The 23,268-nt window shown below is 41.8% G+C and overlaps 1 protein-coding gene across 3 annotated transcripts in view; it reads left to right on the top strand.

Moving 5' to 3' along the window:
* LIN7A (lin-7 homolog A, crumbs cell polarity complex component) overlaps positions 1-23,268 on the top strand; it is a 77,001-nt gene that overhangs the window by 5,817 nt on the left and 47,916 nt on the right. The gene's annotated exons all lie outside the window — the stretch shown is intronic.

The following is a 23,268-nucleotide window of genomic DNA, read 5'->3' as shown; positions in this document are numbered from 1 at the left end:
GTTACCGCTGTGGTAAGCCGGGTCACCAGGCATCAGAATGCTGGTGTAAGGACCTGGTGTGTCGACACTGTGGCAAAAAGGGACACATTGAGTGTGCCTGTAAACAAAAGAAAAAGAGGCCTGTGGTCTGGCTGACAAAAAGAGGAACCCTGCATACCCTAGAGTAGACCCAGGATGATCAAGGTGACACCTCATCGCAAGAGGAAGTGCCACTGCATGTTGTGTCTTTGGCAATGGGCTCACATGAATACTGGGTAACCCCGTTGTTGGATGGCAAACCTATACGCATGGAACTGGACACCGGTGCAGCTGTCTCGCTGGTCTCCGAGACTGTATATAAAGAAAAGCTACAGCATCTTCCGCTTAAGGCAACAAAAACTGTTCTGAAGACGTATATGGGAGAAGCTGTGCCCATGTTGGGCACTATTGATGTTAAGGTGGAGCTCAATGGACAGGCTGCTAAATTGCCACTGTTTATGGTGAGAGGTAACTACCCAGCCTTAATGGGTAGGTCTTGGCTTGGGAAGATTCAACTGAACTGGGCAGAAGTGCACCGGATGACTAAAGAAGAAACCAGTCTAACCCCTATACTAAGGAAATATGCTGCTGTTTTTGGAGATGATTTGGGAAGTATGAAGGGAATCACTGTGACATTGAACATTAAACCTGACAGTCCACCAAAATATCTGAAAGCCCGAACTGTGCCATATGCCATCAGGCCGAAAGTCGAAGTGGACCTGGAGCGCCTGGTCACCAATGGAGTCCTAATACCAGTTACCCATAGCTCATGGGCCACTCCTATCGTTCCAATAGTGAAGAAAGATGGCTCTCTCCGGATTTGCGGTGATTTTAAAGTCACTGTCAACCCAATGTTGTGTGCAGAGCAATACCCGCTTCCCCGCATCGATGACCTCTTTGCAGGCCTGGCTGGGGGACAAAAGTTCAGTAAGATTGATCTGAGTCAAGCATATTTACAGATGCACGTCGATGAAAAGTCCCAAGAGCTGTTGACTATTGTGACTCATAAGGGGCTTTATCGATACTGTCGCCTACCCTTCGGAATAACGTCTGCTCCCGCCCTGTTCCAGAGGGCTATGGACCAGATCTTGTGTGGCTTGTCAGGAGTTCAGTGCTATCTGGATGATATCCTGGTCACTGGAAGAAATGAAGAGGATCACTTAAAGAATTTAGAGGCTACCCTACAAAGACTGGAAGAGTATGGCCTACGAGTTCGCAAAGACAAGTGTGAATTCTTCAAGCCCTCTGTTGAATATTTGGGACACATCATTGATTCTGCAGGTCTTCATAAGGCCCCTGCAAAAGTTAAAGCTATTGTGGAGGCTCCCCCACCTCGAAATGTAAGCCAACTGCGCTCATTTCTAGGACTACTGAACTATTATGGAAAGTTCATCTCACAGTTAGCCACACTGTTAAAACCACTTCATGAGCTCCTTGGGCAGAACAAGACCTGGAAGTGGACTGAAGCCTGTGATGTTGCATTTAACAAAGCTAAGGATGCATTGCTAAATTCTGAAGTTCTAACACACTTTGATCTATCCTTACCCCTACAATTGGCCTGTGATGCCTCCCCTTATGGAGTGGGAGCAGTCGTGTCACACATTATGCCTTCGGGAGAAGAGAGACCTATTGCTTTTGCTTCATGCACTCTAAGCAAAGCAGAAACTAACTATGCCCAAATCGAACGTGAGGCATTAGGAATTGTTTTTGGAATTCGGAAGTTTCATCACTACCTGTTTGGGCGAAAGTTTACTCTTCTCACAGACCTCTGACATCAATTTTTGGACCCTACACAGGCATTCCCCCATTAGCTGCTAGTCGTATGCAACGTTGGGCATTGTTACTTTCAGCACACACATATGAAATCAAATATCGGAAATCCACTCTGCACGGCAATGCAGATGGCCTCTCAAGGTTGCCTTTGCCGGTCAAACATCAAGGTAGTGCCCAAAAGGAAATCTTCTACTTTGAACAGATAGAGAATACACCCATCACTGCTACTCAGATAAAGAAGGCAACTCGCGTTGACCCAGTATTGTCCCAAGTTATGGACCTGGTGATGCATGGAAAATCTCGACAAACCTCTCCGGTCTCACCCGACCTTGTTACATACATGTCCAGGAGGATGGAGTTATCGGTCCAATCTGGTTGTTTGTTGTGGGGGAGACGTGTCATTATTCCACCACCACTGAGATCACAGATGTTAGAACAGCTACATTCCGGTCACTGTGGAATAGTGCGCATGAAGGAAATTGCACAAAGCTATTTTTGGTGGCCTGGATTGGACAGCGCTATTGAAGAGAAGGCAAAAGCTTGTATGTCATGTCAGGGTGTGAGGAATGCACCCCAGTGGGCACCCCTACACCCATGGGACTGGCCTGAAAACCCGTGGCAACGTATTCACGTTGACTTCGCCAGCCCCCTTGAACGAAGCATGTTCTTGGTGGCAGTAGATGCCCATTCTAAATTGCCAGAAGTCTCTATAATGCAGTCCACTACTGCAAAGAGTACTATCCAAAAACTACGAGGACTCTTTAGTCGTTTTGGTCTGCCAGAACGACTTGTGAGTGACAACGGACCGCAGTTCGTCTCTCAGGAGTTTCAAAATTTTATGAAGGCAAACGGGATACACCACATCACGTCAGCACCATATCATCCATCCACCAACGGATTAGCTGAAAGATTTGTGCAGACAATGAAACACGCTTTGAAATCAGCAAGGGGACAACACTCCATTCAAAAGCGCCTGGATACCTTCTTACTTTCCTACAGAAACACACCTCATGCTACGACCCACGCATCTCTGGCCTTTCTAATGATGGGACGACAGCTGCGCACTTGCTTTGATCTGCTGAAACCTTCTGAACCCCGACAAATTGTGCAACATCAGCAGCAAAATCAAGTTATCAGACGAGCACCCAGAGCAAAAGAGCGAACCTTTAGCCCGGGACAGCCAGTTTTGGCTCGGAATTATACTTCCAGAGCTAAATGGGTCCCTGCCACAATCATCACTCAAACAGGACCTGTTTCCTACACAGTCCGGACTGCAGAGAATCTTACCTGGCGGCGACATGTAGATCAGCTGTTGCCAGGTCATGCCAGTCCTCAGGACACATCTGCAGTTGAGGGGTCTGACTTCACCACTTCTGGTGAGACACCGAATCACAAATCACCTGTTTCTGACTGTTCTCCTCCATTACTGCCGGCGGCTGAGATACCCCTTTGCCCAGCACGAGCTGATACCACCTCCTCACCTGTTCGTGCTGCGGACCCAGAGCCCATGGTACTTTCGGGTGCAACACCACCAGAAGTTCGCTGTAATCCACCTAGAGACAGAAGGCCTCCTCATCGGCTGGATCTTTAGCTAGGGCGAACCCACGGTTATGGGGCAAAATAATCCCCAGGGTTTAGCCGGGAATGGAGGCAGTCTACCCTCCTTCTCTAGTCTAGTGTGTGTTTTATTTAGGGGATGTTCTTATTAGGGGGGGAGGAATATGTTGTGTATTTGGTTGTCATGGTTTTTGTTCCTATGGCAACTGAGTTAGATTATTAGGGGATAGCCCAGCCAGTTTCGGCCAGTTGGGTGAGCTCTGTGTCTGTAAATAAAATGGTAGTTTTGTTAGCTGTCTGCTGTCTGGCCTCAAGTGATTTCTTCCTAAACCGGCTGCCCCCCAAGGATATAACAGAGAGTGCAGGAGAAGAAGCAATGGGTTCAAACTACAGCATCACTGATTCAGATTAAATCTCAGGAATAACTTCCTAACTGTAAGAACAGTAGGACAATAAAACAAACTGCCTAGCGAAGTTGTAGAAGCTCCTTCACTGGAGGTTTTCAAAAAGAGACCGGATAGCCATCTGTCTTGGATAGTTTAGATACAACAAATCATGAGTCTTGGCACGGGGTTAGACTAGATGACCCTGGCAGTCCCTTCTAGCCCTGTGATTCTGTAGTGACTTGCGGCAAGCCAGAGAATGAGGGTTGGGAGAAACAGAGAACATGGGAGAAGCACTGTTTGGAGATAACCATGAAGGAGGCTCAGATTAACAGTTAAAATTTAATCTTTTAAAGTTTGATTGTTCTGCAATCTTTGTTTAGTCTGGACTGTAAGAATGTGCTACTGAGATGTGGGGTTGGGGAGCAGACTCACTCCCCAGTGCCTCACTGCTACAGCCCTGTTACACTATGGTCTAATGTCCCCTACTTGCAGAGCCCTATTCCTTACCTATCTCCACTCCCTCACTATAGCCCCCCCCCCCCATCATGATCACCTCAAACCCAGGCCTTCCAAACAGAACACTATTTTCCCATGACCTCTTCTACCAGAGACCTGCTGCCTCCATGGTTCTTTTCTGCTGCACCATGCCTCCTGCTACAGTGCAGATCCACTCAATGCCCCCTCCCTATGCTTCCACCAGACTTCCACTCAGCTCACCAGAAAAGCCATCTTTGCTAGGGATCCCTAAGGCTTGTCTCTAAAATGCATGGGCTCCAGCTCCATGCCCTTGGATCCCCATAAGCCAATCATACCTTCCCAATAAACCTATACTTAGGATTCCTCATGTACCCTTAGAGTCTTTAGGGTGACATTCATCTCTTTTTCCCCAATTGTCTGCTGGTGGGGGAGGATCAGACTGATGTCTCTCCCCACTCCCATCTTCCTTCTTTAGGGTGACATCAAGAAGTATTTTTGCCCTCCCCAAGTCAATGGATGGTCCCCAAAATCTGCAGAAAAAGAACTACTGCCTCTCTGCCACTATCAAACTGTGGCTAGTCTGAGTGTCTGGGCCTATCTGTTACAGGCAGGGATTTCCCTGTGGTAGAGTCTCCTCACAGAACGTATGCAAGGAATTCCTGACATAGAGAAATCCCGCTTGTCAGAGGATGGGTTTTCCGAGACCCAGACGTCTCAGCATCCTCATGTCATTCTCCCCACCATACTTTCCCTACCAATTACCCAACCATATGCCCCCCCCAAACCATATGCCCCTCAGACTAAACACCTCCCCTCTCCCCACCCCACCAACCTTACATCCCCTGCTCAGTACCACTTATGTCACTCTATCAATCATCCTAATTGGCCATAGAGGTGAGCTGGAAACCATTTTTCTATCCCAAGGAAATTTTCAAGAGATGTAAAAAGACATTGGTCTGAAGGTTAATATTTTTGATTGCATTGAGAGAAAATGCATTTAAACAACCTAAATTTTAAGCTAAAATGTATGGGCATTTTATTACTCACTCTCTTTAAAATATTTCTTGTCAGGGCCATTGTATTATCTGAGATTTCAATTCCTATGTTTCTCATGTACCAAGCTCACGAGTCTGCACCTGGGGTCCCTCACTTATAGGCAGACATCATTGTATCTGTCAATAATAGAAGGATTTTCACCTTTCACTTTATCTGAATCGTTATACTTCACTGAACATTTTAAAATACTATTTTTCAAAAAGCTTAACTTATTTGAAATTTTATTTGTACTCTTCACTCTGAAGCTGAACTTAGTCTGCTGTGGCCACTATTTACTCAGAACATTGCACCAACATGTTCCCTGATCTTTTTCATTATGGGTTTTGCACAGGACCAAGCAAATGGCACGTTATGAAAGATCACTTTTCAAGAGACCATCTTGATTTCTAGTCAATTAGATATTTAAATTTTGAACTGACTCATGGTTATGAGCTAGATTGTCATGGAATGTATATTTCCAGGGAGAGGGTCCCACTAGCCTATGCCTTCATCTGTCTTTCCACCCCACATCCTGATTACTTTCTTATTTGCATATAGTTAGTATTCACATCCTTGAGGTGAACACTTCCTTAAGTGCTTGCAGATTGAAGGAAAGACTGCTGAATTTTTTGCACATAAAGAACTGATACCACAGTTGTTTATGAAGCTTCACCCAAGGTCATAACTGCTGGCTGTGCAGTAGGTCAATGGGGAACAATCTGAGATGGATTTAATTTAAAATCATTCAAGCATTAATATATATGAACATAACCTTAAAATAACCCAAACTTATTGACAATCTAATTTCTACTGCTCTCAAATCTATGCTAGGAAACTGGAAAGACCTCTTGCTGTTAAACTACACTGCATAACTAAACTCCATTTGTTCTCTATTAATTCAAACAAATAACTTTCAAATGAAATGGATGTGCCAAAACACATTGGAAAAGTTGTCCTATACGGCACTCTATATAGAAGAGATACAGAGGAATAAGAAAAGATCTGAAATTAGCATTAGAGCTTCTAATATAAGCAGCTATGGCAATGCTCTGTTGATAGTTATAAAATAAACCTCCATTCCAGCCAGATAGAACACCATTCTTTTATAGGTCTGTGTATTCTCTATATTATTTTCCTGTTCATCCTTCGTTAGCCTACTTAAGTGGGTTTGGTTCCCCACCACACACACACATCTGTGTGTGGTAAGAACATATCATTGATATAATTTTCATGGAAATTGGCAATATGTCATTAGTCTGGACTGTAAGTCTTAATATAATTTATATTTGTTCTGAAAAAAATATAATTAATACAAAGTCTGATTCATAAGGTAGGAGCTTGACCCTACTACAGAGACCCAGCATAAGGCCAAGCACCACTTAAATTCCACTTAAGCCATCAAAATACGGTTAGAGTGGTTGTGCTGTCCCTCTGCACAGGCATGAATATCACCTAATATCTATCTAATATATCTGTCCATCTCAGAGATTTTATAGCACCCGTCATTGTAGTATCTGAGAGCAATGAAAATACTTTTCAAGTGCCCCAAATTTGCAGTTGGATATCCTTTATGATGATGATGTACAAAATAATATATTAAAAATAAAAATCACTCATTCCATTAAGATAAAAATCAGAGAGTTTGGTCTGTATTTGATTATGTAGTATTGGAACAGAAAGACATGTAGTCACAGACTGAAATAATTTGTTTTATGTCACTGTGTTTGATTTTTTTTTTACTGGATGTTTTTCTGAAGAGATGGATTTAGGGTAAGCCGCTTGGTTTAGTGCATTTTGGATTATGAATGAGTATGCTTTCTACAGATTTATGCAACTGAAGCGTTCATGCAGCATTGATAACAAATTTCTTTAATTATGCACATAGTTTAGTAATGCTTCCTTAAGTCTTATAGCTCCTATATTTATACCTTTTAATATGGGAGCTTGGATTTTTATAAGAAATGTCAAAATAATGTTACTATTTTAAAAAATTAAATGCACATGAGGAACTCAACTGCATTTGTCAGGCACAGCCCTGAATTGTGGGTAGGTATGGAGATCCACTTCCCCTGGGGAGCTCTGAGACCGACTGTATCTGCCTGAGGAGTCTGTGTTCCAATCTGCAGTCCGCCAGTTTCACTGGATCATGGTCCTGCGTCCTTCTCTCTCTTTCCTGTCCTCGCTGAGGTGGCTTCTGCCCTGAGGCTTCTCGGAGAGAGCAATCCTTGACACCTCAGGGGTTGTAAATGGGCCTGGCAACTGTACAGTGACCAGAAAGGAGTAATAGCTCCTTCGCTCCACTTCGTCCTTGTGCATCAGACTATCATTCAGGCACAATCTGGCCTTAAATATGAATGCCTGTCATAAATGTGTGTCTATATGTAACACTCCACGAACATACAGAGTTTTGGTGGAATTTGGTGTAAATCTCTTCTGTGACTTGGAAAGGGATATCTTAAATCCCCAGTCAAGTGTAATTTTTGAACACAAGACTAGTCATGCCACATTGTTCTGCAGTGGCTTTGTTCATGTTAAGGAAATGTTTGTTGAGCATGTTAGGCATACGAATGCCAAAACAAGATGGACATGTTCACAGCAAACACTTATTACTGCAAGGATCTTGCCTTACTCCTGGTCTTTAAACACCTAGCACAGTGCTGGTACTGTAGCAATTCAATAATAATGCCTAGACATAATTTTAGCTTATTTGAATTTATGCTGGAAGATCCTGAATCAGAACAGAATTTAGGCTACCAATAACGTATTCTACTCCTCATTTGTTACATTGGCCTGGATCCTGAAACTTGTTGATCCCAATAGGGATGTAAAATGTTAACCGGTTAACCAATAAGCATCAGTCTTATTGGTAAGGTATTCTGGTTAACATTTAAACTCTGCTGCGGGACCCTACTGCCAGCCCGCATCACAAGTCCCGGCTGCCATGTCCCTCCATTCCCCCCACCCCCATTCCCAGCTGCTGTCCCCCCCAGAGATCCTAGCTGCTGATCCCCTCCCCCCCCCCCCCGTCCCGGCTGCTGGCAGCTCTCATGCCCAGAGCTTTGCACGGGGTGGCAGCAGAGCCCCATGCGTGCAGTGGCAGTTGGGACCCCAGGCACGGGGGGCCGCTGGCAGTCGGGACCCCAGGCGCACAGGGCGGCAGTAGTGCCTAACAGTTAAATGTTTAACCAGTAAAATTTTAATAGTTTAAACATTTACTTTTTTAAAACATTATTTTCATCCCTAATCCCCAATGGGGCTCTGAGCAGGTGCAGGAGTCCATCACATGCAAGAAGTTACAGGATTGGTATGTTAATACTTAGGAAACACAAGGCATGCTATATTATATATTCCTTCCCTTTTGACAATGTGTTTTATAAACAAAGCCCTATGCCCAATCCTAATATCCTACATGCCTCATTCACACTGAAGTTAGTGGGTCTTTTGCCTGAGTAAAGAGGGCAGGATCAGGTATTTAATGAAATATCAAGTAAATGATTTGTTTGAATATATGTCTTCTCTTTTCAGCTTACATGTGCTACTGGGCTGGGCACTCCTCTAATGAAATTATCAGAGGAAATAAGAAATGTGACAGATGATAAAGTCCGTGGCTTTGTGCAGATATGTTCTTTTAATTAACCATCACAAAAATACATACATGCATACCTCTCTAACAGTTATATTTATGCAAGCACACAAAGATACACACTTTTAGTTGAGCTATGCTAGTCAAATGTAATTAAGTGAGTAATGCTAGTCAAATGTAATTAAGTTTTGACCCCACTTAAGTGGCAATTCCTAAATGTATCTATCTTCTCTAAAGTACAGATAATTAGTGTTTCATGAGACTCCACACATAGTTGGCACTTTTAAAATACTAATATACTTTAAAATACACAAACATTTATAAACAAAGTTAATCTGAGCTGATTTAATCTTCTTTTACCTAGAGTTGTAATCAGACATTTGCTAGAGATTCAGACTCTGGATAAGAAGGTCTAACTTCAGTCTCTTTAGCAGTTCATTATACATGAAGATCATAAGAAGCAATTCAGGAAAGAATACTTATTCAGAAAAACACTTTAAGCATGTACTGAAATCCCAAGCATGTGCTTTAAATTAAGCACATACTTAAGTACTGTCCTAAACAGGGATGGATTTAAGTACATGGAGCGGCATTTCTCAAATGGGCACTCTTTATTTCTGCTGAATCAAAGTTGCTTCAACTTTACTGTGGAAGCTCCTTCTGATAAATCCTTTAGGGTAAGCATTTATCCTTCAGGACCCTGGCTCTTTCGTTATCTTCCTCAACCATATCATGTCAAAAACATAAATAAATAAAAGAGAACATACATTATTTATATTTTAAGGTATCAGTCCTGCACATTGATTACAAAGGACTCCATACAGGCCAAAGACCTCCAGCACCGGCACAGAGGTCCACATGCACAAATCAGATAGCTGATTGGGGCCTATATTATTCCTTTGGCAGCCGTCTTAACCTTCTGAAATCCATCATCTATTCATGCTTTCAAAACAAATTGAAAATGTGCTGTAGTCGAACAAGTTATTTGGAAGAATACAGGAGTATCTGGATGGAATTCTATGGCCTGTGATTTGCAGGAGATCAGACTAGGTGATCTGGCCCTAAAACTCTATGATCCTACAAAGAATATTAGTTGGGAAGAGAGTCAGTTGTGCATCCCTGCCCCATCACCATTTCCTGCCATGCTGCCAGTTTTGTATCATAATAGCAATGGCTGTGGAGCTCATACTAACGTATACATCACCTTTTGCTTCCTAACAATGAAACCATGCCACAATATCTCAGGTTTTGTTTGTTCCATATCTCATAAATGATGTTCTGTTAAATCAGGCTACAATTTGAAATAAATTGTACCCCCCCCACACACACACACTTCCACTTCCAAAATCTATCAGAATTAAGCAAACCACACAGCGGTAGTTTGTACTGACATTACCTATATTCTCTGTACAACAGGAAGGGAGCTTTCCATTTCAAAGTTTGTTTTCAGCTTGCAGCAGCATATCCAGAAATTCACTGCCCCATTCTCTGATCACAATAATGCACAAAGAACCCTAATTTCAATTCATTTTGTTATTTGGAAAGTCATAGGCTTGGAAATTAAAAGTAAAAAAGTGGTATATTTGACCATGTTAATTGTTGCAGTACACTAGCATTGCCTGCAATGTCTGTTTACACTGGGGTATATTAACAAGGGATGTTGCTTCCATTTCACTAATCTTGCCGTAACAATATTTCTCAGATATACTTTCTGAAGTTGTATCTCCCCAGTCAGCTGCCACAGGGAATTAGTCTACAAAGTTCAGTGCTGGAGTCAACTAAAATGAAAAAAGGTGAATTCAGAAACACAGAAGATTAAACTTCTCATTACTTGTTCCAACAGAGAAACAGAGCCATTATGTATTCATGCATAATGACTTATTGCATCGTTTGTCATACATAATAAAGTCATCTGATCTCTGCTGCCTCTATGGGGAGGAGGCTTATGGAACAGCCAGTGAAGAAATTAAAATCGTAATGCTAGAAATAACGTGAAGCTGTTTATCTCCACTGTTGGCCCACCGCCATCTCTTCCTCCCTTTTCTGGTATGAACAATAAAAGAGCTTTACGATCAAGATTAGTTGAAGAGATAAGAACTAAGGAGCAGACAGCAGGAGACTCTAATAATGACACACCAGCAGAGAAGAAACCGAGAGTAGTGGCTGTAGCTCAGACACAAAGCCTGTTGTGAAGGAGAATTAGTATCTGTGAACTAACCGCACCACCCTTTGTGAAACACCTGTTGGTGGTTCATTTCCTTCCTTTCCCCCCATTCCCCAAGAAAAATCTGCCTGACAATAGCTAAAACACACACTATTGAATACCAGTGCGGCAACATGCACACTTATACTGTATGTGCTACTTTTTTGTGATCTAGATGTGGGACGTATCACTTGTTATATCCTTTACTTAGCAGGTTAGGTGGGTAATGGAGTGGAATTCAGCTGAAAGAAAGATACATCACAGTTAGAAATAATGCTTTTCTTCTTACTGCTTGTCTTGGTACAGACATGTTCCTCCCCCCCCCCCCCCCCACTGTTCTAGTTTTCTTTAATTCCTCCACGGGTTTTAATGGGTTTCACCATAGGTTCAAATTTCGTAAGGCAATTTTTGTTTTGTCAAGCAAGCAGAGAGTTATGGGTGGGTTAATGCACCAGCCTTTTATCTGGGTTCAAATCCTGCTCAGCTAACACATGAAAGTGGCTGTGTTTATTGACTTCAGCCTAGTCTCAAGTGTGGTTTTGTCCAGTTTCCAGTGCAGACTCTGCTTAAGACAGACCCTAAACTACAGTAGCAAATGGTGCTGCAGGTCAGAAGCCAGCTGAATTACAAGGACTGCAGGGAAACTGGCACAGCAGTTTACTATTTCCTCAGTTTTGTGAGATCCAAATGATAAAACTATATTTAAATATAAAGTCAGTTTATTCACTTGAGTTTCTCAGGTTTATACAGCTCTGCTTTAAGTTCTCTGCCCCACTCATCTCATGGTCTTAGAGGTCAAATGAGAAAAAAAGATAACTCATGGGGCCTACTTCCTGCAAAATAGGGGTAAAAGCCTGAGGCCCATTGCTGTTCCTGGGAAGTCTTCATAGGACCAGTGGGAGAATGATGTGTGTTCCCCATGGATGCCTCTTATTCCCTAGCCCCAGTCCACATCCCCCCTCTTTGAAAATACCATACACCCCAACCTGAACCAGTGATGGGTTTGGGTCAGGTGTAATTTGTATAGCACACATCGGGGCTTGGCTCGGGTTGAATAGTCTTTTATCACTGAGTGTGCCAACTGTTATTCAGAGGCAGTGAAAGGTAACTTTGAATGGGGGGTGGCTGAGGTGTATACTGGGATGACAGTGGGAAGCCCTAGATGGGAGGGGAGCGCGGAGGGAGATGGGAGGAAGATAGGGGCAGGCTCCCCACAGAGCCTGTCACTGGTCCCCATCTCCTCCTACCTGTGCCTGGTTCCTATTCTCTGCAGGGGGCTCCATGGTCCAGACAGCCCCGCTTCCCAGCTCTTGACATCTCCTATCTTTGGCTGTGCCCCAGGCTCCCAGCAGCTCTGATCCCCACACTTCCCTGCCCAGTCATGGGTGCAGTATTCCCGGCTCCCTCTGTGCTGATCTGCTGCTAAGCGTCCCCCGACCGGACCTGGTATTGGCACCTGCTGGCTCAGAGGATGCTCTGCAGTCAGGAGGGAAAGAGGCCCTGCTTGCCCGGTTCCTATTCCACAGCCCAATCGCAGATGCCAGAGTGGCTGCTCCAGCTTTTCCAGGTCACACTCTTGCCTACGCACCCCTGCTCATGAACTACAGGGGCAGAAATGTACATCAGTGCCCTCAATGTATCTATTCAGGGGTTGGGCCAGGCTTTAAAATTAGGTCCAAGCAGACCTCTAGTTCAGACCCTTTGTTAGTATCTTGGCATGCAGGAATATGCTATCACAGGGTGCCAAAACTGTCCAGTGCAGGCAGTGATGGTACAAAGGATCAAAACCATTTCAGCAATGAGGGGCGACCTGTTGCAGCCAGAAGGATGGAGATACTGCAAAGGAGATGGCCAGCAATCAGAGAAAGCAGGCATTGGAGTATGAAAGGTCAGCCAAGGATCTGTCAGCCCTGGAGAAGGGTACTTCTGTGAGGATCCAGCCATTAGAGAGACACTAAAGGAGTAATGAGGGGTGCAGTGGCAAGCAGATCATAGAAGGTGATTACACAAGAGGGACAAGTGATCCCAAGGAACAGGAGACATGAGCCAGCAGACAACACCCAGCCAGAAACTAGAGATCATCACAGAATGGAAACACAGAGAACCATCCAGAAGCCAATCCCACAGGGAGGGAGGCAACTCCGCGGATAGAGTTTACTAGATTATGGTGACAGGGAGACAGAGATCAGTTACTCCTGATATGGTCATCTGTTGATGAGACCAAACTGTCTCAAAGAAATATGTAACTAGCTGAATCTGTGGTTAAAATGAGACTCCAACTTGTCTCTGGGTTAGCAACCTCTGGCAGAAGGGACACGGAGCAGGAGTTTGGGTGTCAATTATTTGTTTATATCAACATTGTATGTTAAAATGTTTTTAAAAAATTAAGAGGTATCATGATCAGTTGAACTGGAGTCACAGGCCCATGTTTCTTCCCTGGAGGGACTGTTATTGATGGGACATCAGGAAAACAGAGAATGTGGAGAGAGACTAGAAGCAACTCAACCACATAGGCACAGCAGAGCACATGGTTTAACAAAATTTCACTTGTCTCAACTTAACCTTCATTCAGCTTTACTCTTTGCAAATGAAACAGTGCAGCACCTAGCCTGGGAAGGGGCAGATGTTAGGGTGAGAGCTGCTGCAGTGGGAGCCCACAATCACCTTACTGACACATCTGGGAGAGTGAGCAACATTAATTGTCACATGCTGGGCACGGGCAGGGGGGATTCAAAATCAAAAGACAGACCAAAATCCACAATATAGGCTTTTTAAAAAATGTCATGAGATTTGGGGTTCAGCTCATGATTGCTGATCTCTTGAGATTGGCAATATTGTAACTGTCACATGACCCCAAAAGTTTAAACTGTAAAACAGCAGTACGCATGAGGCTGGAGCTCTGGGGAGGGTGTGCTTAAATTACTGGCCTAGAAACCTGTAGGATCCAGTGTATGGATCCAAACACAGCAGCCTGGTGAACATCCAGCAGAAGGAGCTTGACCCTGTCTGTGATAGAAAGCACATAGGAAGTCCACCAACACACTTAGGGATTCATATATCACTATAATGGGCTAAGTGAGACAGATACAGCACATCCAACTCTATTGCATGGTTGGATTTTGTCACACATTAAGAAAAGACTGACAAACATTTGCTAAACTGCTTGCTTAAAATGATTTATTTTAAGCGGCTTCAGGGTATGTCTGCAATGCACATCACTTGCAACGGGGTATAAGGTGTGTAGCTACATGCTGTAGTGAAAAGCAGGCTGCTCCCACACCACAGTGCATTGCTACACGTGTCAGTGAAGGACTTCGGCAGTTACCTATAGCACAGAAAAGCCTTTCTGCATTTCAGGGACTGGCCGGAACTCTTCCCTGCTGTTCCCCCATTGGCACAATCTTTCCCCATTGCTAGAGCTTCCCCCTGCAGCAGGGAAAGACTCCAGCAGTGGGACATGGAAGGAGGCACTTCTTGGGTGTGTAGAGAGCCAGATAGGGCAGAGGTTCTCAACCTTTTTCTTTCTGAGCCCCCCCCCCCCTCCCCCCCCGCGCAACATGCTATAAAAATTCCATGGCCCACCTGTCCCACAATTACTGGTTTTCTGCATATAAAAGCCAGGGCTGGCATTAGGCAGTAGCAAGCAGGAGCCACCATGAAGCTACATTGCTCAAGCTTCAGCCGTGGGTGGCAGGGCTCAGGGACTTGAGCTTCAGCCCCATGCTGTGGGGCTTCGGCTTTCTGCCCTGGGCCCCAGTGAGTCTAATGCTGGCTCTGCTTGGAGGCCCCCCGAAAGCTGCTCAAGGCCCACTAGGGGGCACCGGACTCCTGGTTGAGAACTACTGGTGTAGGGGATATACTGTGACAGTCAGGGTCCAGACCCCACCAAGGGAGAATAGGAGCTCTTAACCCCAAAGAGTAAGCATTTGAATCAGCTGATTGTATGCAATGTTGTGTATAAAGATATGTGCAGTAAGGTCTTTTATGAAAGCATGTAATGTTTTGAACTTGATGGCCATTACGAGATATGTATACAGACTGTGGTTATATGTTTAGGTCATAGACAGAATACTATGTCTATGACCTAAGCTACAACTTCAAATATACCTCACAGCAGGGAGAAGTGCATTCCAAGCTAGGTGTTTACACAAAACCAGATGCAAGTAATGATCCATGTTTCAACCCAGGAAAAGACAAATGATTGACCATTACAGTTAATGGGAAGCCACTGAGACACCCCAGCTACCAAGTCAAGATGGAATTTTCCCCATTGTGAGTAACAATGAATCACCATAGTCTGACAGAAAGGGGGAAAACCCCCCAACAAAAACAGTGCAAACCCTTCAAAGAGAAGGGATTTGAAGTGAAGGCTTTCTAGAAAGTGATGAGCAGCCTCTGAACAGCAAACTGTCCCTGAAATGCTGGATCCCATCTATGATGGGGCACGCTGGAAAACTGTTCAAACACAATAGTTAACTTGTATAAGGAAAGAGAATTTACCCAATATAGAAGTGTAAAGCCTGAAATTGCATCTTTATATTTATTTTCTGTCTGACTTGCATGTGTTTGCTTTTTCTTACTATTTCTTCTCTGAATTTGTGATTTTTCTTTTAAACAAACTTTTTGTTTATTTTTATCCAAAGCACGTCTCCAGTGTGCAAGCTTTATGGTGTGTGCGCCAAAGTGAAACTGATAACTGGGGGCAATTTTCACATGTTTGGGGTGACGAACCAGAGGGGAAAGGTCTGAGTGTATTGTACTTAAGAATTTTGGGGAGATTCATATAGAAAACTATACATATAAAATGATGGGGTCTAAATTAGCTGTTACCACTCAAGAAAGAGATCTTGGAGTCATTGTGGATAGTTCTCTGAAAATATCTGCTCAATGTGCAGCAGCTAGGGTTGCTAGTTTTGGGTGGACATATTCCTGGAGGTTTCATCACATGACAATCTTTAATTCCTGGAGACTTCAGGACAATCCTGGGGGGTTGGCAACTGTAGCAGCAGCAGTCAAAAAAAGCTAACAATGTTAGGAACCATTAGGAAAGGGATAGATAAGAAGACAGTAAATATTGTAATGCCAGTATATAAATCGATGGTACACCCACAGCTTGAATACTGCATGCAGTTTCCCCACTCCCCCTTTCAAAAAAAGATATATTTGAAATGGAAAAAGTACAAAGAAGGGCAACAAAAATGATTAAGGATATGGAACAGCTTCCATATGAGGAGAGAGTAAAAATACTAGGAGTGTTCAGCTTGGAAAAGAGACAACTAAAGGGGGGTATAATAGAGGTCTGTAAAATCATGAATGGTGTGGAGAAAGTGAATAAGGAAGTGTTATTTACCCCATCTGTTAACACAAGAACCAGTGAAAATTAATAGGCAGCTGGTTTAAAACAAACAAACAAAAGGAAGTACTTCTTCACACAATGCATGGTCAACCTGTGAAACTCGTTGCTAGGAGATGTTTTGAAGGCCAAAATTATAGTGGGGTTCAAAAAAGAATTAGGAAAGTTCATGGAGAATAGGTCCATCAGTGGTATTAGCCAAGATGGTCAGGGATGCAACCCCACGCTCTCTCTCTAAGCCTCTGATTGACAGATGCTGGGACTAGATGATGGGATGGATCACTTGATATATATCACGCCATGTTCTGTTCATTCCCTTTGAAACATCTGGCATTGGCCCCTGGTTGGAAGACTGGATACTGGGCTAGATGGACCATTGGTCTGACCCAGTATGGGCATTCTTATGTTTTTATGTTGGAATCATCCTGAAAGGAGTAACTAGGCTGGTGGAAGCGAAGGTGAGACTTGTGGGCTGGTGTCAGGACTTTGAGCCATAGCAGCATAGAATTAAGACATCCAAAGCTACAAGAAGGCAGCGACAGAACCCCTTATTGATCTGGATGATACCAAAAGTGTCAAACATACCCAGAGGGTTCAGGGTTGCTCTACTCACCTAAACAGTGCCACACGGTCTACACTGCTGTTTATACCCATACTAGTGGAGCATGCAGTGTATGTACTCTATGCGCTGCCAAAAGGAGCGTGCAGTGTAGATGTATCTTTAATTTTTAAAAGTGATGTCCTATCTGCTATAATGAAGTTCTTGTCACAAGTGGGTTTGGCAAATATGGTTTACCTAGGCATGAATGATTTGGTTTTTATCAGCAGAAGTTTTATATGGTTCATTCTTTCTTATGTTTGAGTAGCTGTAGCAATATTCAGTTGTTGGAATGTAAAAGTGCTCTTGCATTAGTCCTGTAATGATTACCAGATCATTTATTTAAACCAAAATAATAGAACACAACATTGGTTTTAACTATAATTATTTTGAGTAGACTTCAAAGATATACTTAAATATTATAGATACAGTATAGAAACGTACCATAAAGGCCTGGATAACATTACTGGATTTTAACTGTTTAAATTGTTGCTCCCTGCACACGATTATGCCCAATTTACGATAGTGACGTATACCTCTAAGATGACTAGTTAGCATGAAATTTTGTACAACTTAAAAACAAACAAAAACGGCACAAAAAGACTCCTCACTTTCTCCATTCTTCTAAACTCTCCATTTTAATCAGTAAAGAGAATTACTGGAACAGGAGAGAACACTGGTCTGTGAGCAAGTAAGGAACTACACACAAGAATGAAAGCAAATTGGGCTGTCTGGTGTTTGACATCATAGAAGGAAGTGTAATGGAATACAAAGTAGCAAGTGACAGCAGGGTTCTACCAATACTGAGGATTTTTGGAAGTATACACTGAAATTCATCCAAAACTGATTATTACAGAAATAACTACACTTAATTAGAAGAGTAGGAGATCAAAATGAACTGTGAAGTTATACAAGGATTTATTTGATTGAAACTCTTCACCTTCTAACTAGATAAAATCTTTAGACACACTTGAATGAGGGAGAATGACATGCCCAAGTCTCCTCAGATTTTCAAACAACATATTAGCTGAAACTCTCCCATTTACACTGCCCTGGGTGTATTTCTACTCTGCCTTGGTGAGCTTTTTAAATAGCTGTTTTTTGAAATGTCAGAGACAAACTGTGTATTCTTACTATTAATTGCAGTGACATCCCTAATGGCATTTTGTGTTTATTTTATATATTTCCTCTTTCTGATAAATAATACAGTTTCACCTTCAATGAACTTTTTCATACCTAAAGTGAGTGTGGCAGTAGAAAGACAAAATGTGTCTCAGAAAGGTGGGGAGTCTACTATCTAAAACCTTGTTAGTCTACAAGAAATTTTTATATTTCCTTATTGCGAGCAGTCCAGCAAGATGATTCCAGACCAGCTGATGAAAAAAACAGCCATATATTGCCTATGTAAGCAATTACTGCTTGAACCAAAACTAGCTTCACAGAACACTGTCGTTACTAGTCAAAAAGACTCTGTTATGCCAGTGGGTAAAAATTGTTCAGGGGGCTGCAGATTATAACAGTGCAATCTCTAGATAAGCACAGGAATAGAAGACTATACATTAATTAATGTAGTACAGCTCCTACGTCTGGTGTAGATAGTGGATCTAAGTATCTTGCATTCCAAGAGTTACTGAAATTTTGTATCACTAAACAAGTTACTGTTGAACACAAAATGATTCAGAAGGCTAAAATCAAGTATCCTGGAATTTCTATGAATTGCTGAATTTCCTGGATCTCCTGAGTTAGAATTAAGACAAACCTTGCCAAATTCTGCCACCAGTTACAGCTATTATACATACTCCAACGAAAGCTAGAATTTACCTTACAAACTGCTAACAGAACTATGACATGTCTATCAGTGTTAGAGTATATAGGATCCTTATTTCTCATAGCATCCGGGTTTGGTGGTTGTTTTGGGGCTACAGTTATCTGAAATGCAAAATACTGGAAATAATATTTATGTTTAAAATAGTCAACAGATTAATTTCAGGCAGATCTATCTAAATTGTGTTTAATGACATTAGTTTTGAATAAAGAGACAGCAGGGGAGAATGATATATAATTACACCATTTGAAAGAAGTGAGACTAAACATAGGGACCGAAGGACAGTGATAAACAAGCAAGATGACCTGCCTTTACAACTGTATTATGCTACATGGCTATGTCTACACAATTCTACTTCATTTAATACTGCATGGTAATGTTCCAGATTTTAATCACAATATGAAATCATACTAGCTCCATGTTCTAGTGATTTCTCCCTCTTTCTTTACATCTGTACAGTAACATTATAATAGCCTGCTTATGGTCCCCAGGAATGCAAACGAAACTGCATTCAAATGAAAAAATATAAAAATATTACATTAGATGAGAATTTTTCTGAAAACAATGTTCCTTTTTGATGCACACCATTGATATAATGTGTTCCATCTGCAGCAACCTCACCATTATCTGTGTTTCACTGATAATGTGACCCACCATGCTGAAACATTATTTCCTCAAGTGCTGCGTGTGAGTTCAATGATGAGAAGAGAGGAGAAGTGAACAGAATGTTAAATAGAATGGGGGGAGAGTAGAGATCATTGCTTAGATAGAAGAGAGAAGTATAAAGAGGTGTTGGTAAAAATAAAAATGTAAGAGGAGCATTAGGTCCAAAAGGGAAAGAATAAACAGATGTTCCTTTTATAGTATATTCAACATAAAATATCAGTTAATCATTCACGTCCAGTCTTCAAACAAAACTCCCATTGATCTCAATGGAAGATCAGTGAGTGGAATGAAGACAAATTCATTCTGATTTCATTGAAATCTAAATTTCAATCAAATGAAATTGTGATCAAAGGGATTATTATTGGAAGGCTTTTGTTTAAAAAAATAATCTGGTTCCCTGACTGATGAAAGGGATGAATTAGAAATAGTAAAGAGAGAAGACTGAGTTTAATTTCCTTTATTACATAATAAAAAAGTAGTTTTAAACTGATTTAAAAATAGTTTCACAATTTCAATGTATTTTTAATTAATTAATTTACACTTTCTACAAATACGTGAGAAAATATTATGAGAACACTTTGTTGCCCATTCTTCATAACAAACAGAACTAATTCCTTAGAATAATTACACAGCAAAAGGAGGATTTGGTCAAGAAAAGAATCCCAAAGGGAAATTCTGGCCCTATTGAAAGCAAGAGAAGTGTTCCCATTAAGTTCAATAGGGGCAGGATTTCACCCCATATGTTAACTTCTCACAACTGACTTTGAAAACTTCATAGCTGCCAGTTACATCACTTCTTTTCCCTTACTCCTTGGAACTATTATTCACATTTTAACTCTGCCCTCAAGCAGATATTCCATGTTGGGTGAAATTCTCCCTGTCCAGAGGGCCAGCACAAAGCCTATGCTCCGCTTGAGCCCTTATGCAGGGATGAACTTCACGCTTGTTGAACCTGCCTTAGAGCGGGTGTTTACCCAAGCCTCACCTCAACAGGCGTATCACTGGAAAGCAGTACAATGTTTCAAACCCGCATGAGGTAATATTTTACCTTCATGCCTATATTTTATAGTGTGTGTTGAATCTTGTTTTGTCTTATGAAACAAGAATAATTGTCATGACAAAGGTGTCTGCTTGGAACAAACAGATATGACCATGAGCACATTCCTCATTTTCACTTTGGGATTTAATCCTCCTCCAAAGCTATTTATTGCTTCATATATTCTTTTGCCAGGAACATTATCCCTAAAGTCACTACCAAATGGAGTCAGAGCACTGGGCCCAGCAGTGATAAGGGAAGGGACACAGCACATTGTTAAGAAATATGATAGAGAGATAATACATCAGAGCAACAGCTTGGATCACTACATCTATTTTACAGCATTGGATGAATTTGGGAACATGGAAAGTTATATATTTTTTAAAAAAATGTCTTTGTAATAGGGACATTGATAGTCTCTCACTATATTTTCTGAGCACTGGGATTTCCTTATGTTACCTGCAAATGGAAACTCCCAGTGCTATATTACTTGCTGGTGTCAGAAACAATAAATTAAATGGTATCATTTATTTACTTGCTGCTAGTCTTTGGAAATCTTCCAACTCCTGGGGCCAAAGGGTAAACAATTTACTATTTTCAGCATCCCAAAACCCCAGACAGTCATGCTTCAACTTTTACTGTAGCTTACAACAGCATCTAAGACTTTGAGTTTCATCTTTTGAAATAAGTATATATATGTATTTCTTAGACTTCCATTTTAGAAAAAAAATAGTGTGCAATACTGCTTATATAGTTAAAAATTGCATTTGCTCAACTAGTGAACATCTTGAGTTTTAAAGTATGAGAAATAAAATATTGAAATAAAGTGTGTGTGTTATCAGCAGAAAGGTTTACTTTGGGTTTCAGTGGCAGGGTTTACAGTTCTGAGAAACTGCTAGGCAAGAAGTATCCTGCCTTCATGATCACTGATCAGCGATGGACAATTTTGTCCTGATAAAGTAATGCTTAGAATTTAATTTCCTTGATAGAGATGGTTATATGAGTGATGGTCTGTGAAGATCACTCTCAACTTGTTCTCTGCAGCTTAAATTAGAGTCTGGGGCCCTATTCTCTTACCGCAGAGCCTGTGTAACTCCTAGCAAAGTCAATACCTTGTAAGCAATATTCCTAGCCTATCTCACAGTGGGAGAATAAAACCCTAGCTCTCCTGCTTCTGCAGTTGAATTACATTTCTTAATAAAGCTTATACTGTCTTTCTAATTTGCATCTGGATTCTTTATTACTACAAACACAACTGTAAGTACTAGCATGGTGAAGGTCTGACTCAAGAAAACCAGGTATAGTGGCTATGGTTTGAAAACCTGCACAGGAGCACCATCAACATACACATACTGTATTATACTCACCTAGTAAAGCATGGAGAAAGTAAAGTACTCATGACTTTTGTTATGGTAAGCAAGAGAGTGAAAAGTAATGCCTCCCACAGTTTGCATAATGAGTCCTGGCCCATGACTGGGACTCCTAGGTGCTACGATAATACAAATAATAGGCAGCATATCATCAACTGGTAAAGTTACTACCATTGGTAGTTTTCATTATTTAGTTTAAGAACAATCACAAGCTTTGCTTTTTTTCTCGATACTTTAAATGACTGCTTCATGGAGCAGCTGGTACGGGAACCCACAAGGGGAGAGGCAACTCTAGATTTAATCCTGAGAGGAGCGCAGGAGCTGGTCCAAGAGGTAACTATAACAGGACCGCTTGGAAATAGTGACCATAATACAATAGCATTCAACATCCCTGTAGTGGGAAGAACATCTCAACAGCCCAACACTGTGGCATTTAATTTCAAAAGGGGGAACTATGCAAAAATGAGAGGGTTAGTTAAACAAAAGTTAAAAGGTACAGTGACTAAAGTGAAATCCCTGCAAGCTGCGTGGTGCTTTTTAAAGACACCATAATAGAGGCCCAACTTCAATGTATACCCCAAATTAAGAAACAGAGTAAAAGAACTAAAAAAGAGCCACCATGGCTTAGCAACCATGTAAAAGAAGCAGTGAGAGATAAAAAGACTTCCTTTAAAAAGTGGAATTCAGATCCTAGTGAGGCAAATAGAAAGGAGCATAAACACTGCCAAATTAAGTGCAAGAGTGTAATAAGAAAAGCCAAAGAGGAGTTTGAAGAACAGCTAGCCAAAAACTCCAAAGGTAATAACAAAATATTTTTTAAGTACATCAGAAGCAGGAAGCCTGCTAAACAACCAGTGGGGCCCCTTGATGATCGAGATACAAAAGGAGCGCTTAAAGACGATAAAGTCATTGCGGAGAAACTAAATGGATTCTTTGCTTCAGTCTTCACGGCTGAGGATGTTAGGGAGATTCACAAACCTGAGCCGGCTTTTGTAGGTAACAAATCTGAGGAACTGTCACAGATTGAAGTGTCACTAGAGGAGGTTTTGGAATTAATTGATAAACTCAACATTAACAAGTCACCGGGACCAGATGGCATTCATCCAAGAGTTCTGAAAGAACTCAAATGTGAAGTTGCGGAACTATTAACTAAGGATTGTAACCTGTCCTTTAAATCGGCTTCTGTACCCAATGACTGGAAGATAGCTAATGTAACACCAATATTTTAAAAGGGCTCTAGAGGTGATCCCGGCAATTACAGACTGGTAAGTCTAATGTCGGTACCGGGCAAATTAGTCGAAACAATAGTTAAGAATAAAATTGTCAGACACATAGAAAAACAAACTGTTGAGCAATAGTCAACATGGTTTCTGTAAAGGGAAATTGTG

This window comes from Mauremys mutica, chromosome 1 (assembly GCF_020497125.1).
Source record: "Mauremys mutica isolate MM-2020 ecotype Southern chromosome 1, ASM2049712v1, whole genome shotgun sequence".
Classification (NCBI taxonomy): Eukaryota; Metazoa; Chordata; order Testudines; family Geoemydidae; genus Mauremys; species Mauremys mutica.
This window is presented reverse-complemented; position numbering and strand designations above follow the sequence as displayed.